Genomic DNA, 1097 nt, shown 5'->3' on the forward strand with positions numbered 1-1097 from the left:
ATATCTCTATATGCAGAGATTAAAGGTCTGAAAGATTTATACAACAGTGGTGTTTATCTCCAGGAAGTATAGGCTGTGGGTATAACACAGGCTGGGATGGGGAGAAAACTATCACTTTTTCTTTAAATTATAAAACTAAATATTCATTTTAAAAATAGATTCAAAGTACAATAAGCTAAATATATTTTTAAAATGTAAATATCTGAATAATTAAGCACCAGTAATCTCAATAGCACTTACTTAAAAGTTCATTTTCCCACTAACCTGAGATGCTGTCTTTACTATATTCTAATATGCCATTGAGTCTATTTCTGGAATTCTTTTCCATTGGACTTATGCACCAATACAAAACTTTTCATTTATTTAACATTACAAATGCCCTCTAATATCCATACTTATAGTATTGAGTTACATAAATGTATCATAATCAGTATCTTATTTGTCACAATTACAAAAATGTGGCAGTGAGACCCTTGAAAATGTACCCTTGCCTATTTGCATGTTTCTTTATGCCAAATCTATAGATACAGACTCTCTGGGCCAAAAGTGTGCACACTTTAAAAAATTCTGACAGCTTCTGCCATGGAGGATTTGGAGTATGTTTTAGTGTCTGATAGGGCTGGTCCCCTCATTCTTTTTAGTTTCCATGGTTATTCTAGTATGTTCTCTCAATGAAAACATAATTTTTATTGGGACAGCACTGAATTTCCCCCTAAGGGGGAAAACCATGTTTTGATGTTGTCTTTCTATCTAAGAATATCACGTATCTTTTCATTTGTTGGAATCTACATTTTTGTCTTTCAAGATTTTTTTTTTTTCCCTCACATAGATTTTGGCCATGTCTTAAGTTTACTTTACTTTTGCTATCACAAAGGGGGTCTTCTCTTCAAGTATCTTCTAACTAGTTTAGGTTTGTATATATATATATATACATATATATGTAGTCTTGTTACTTTTTAGTAAACATTTTTATTGAGCTATAATTATACATACAGAAAAGTGCACATACAGCTTGATAAATATTCATAAGGTGAATGCACCTATGTAACCAGCACCTAGATCATGAAACAGAACATTACCAGCACCACAGAGTCCCC

This window comes from Cebus imitator, unplaced genomic scaffold, assembly GCF_001604975.1.
Source record: "Cebus imitator isolate Cc_AM_T3 unplaced genomic scaffold, Cebus_imitator-1.0 Scaffold173, whole genome shotgun sequence".
NCBI lineage: Eukaryota > Metazoa > Chordata > Mammalia > Primates > Cebidae > Cebus > Cebus imitator.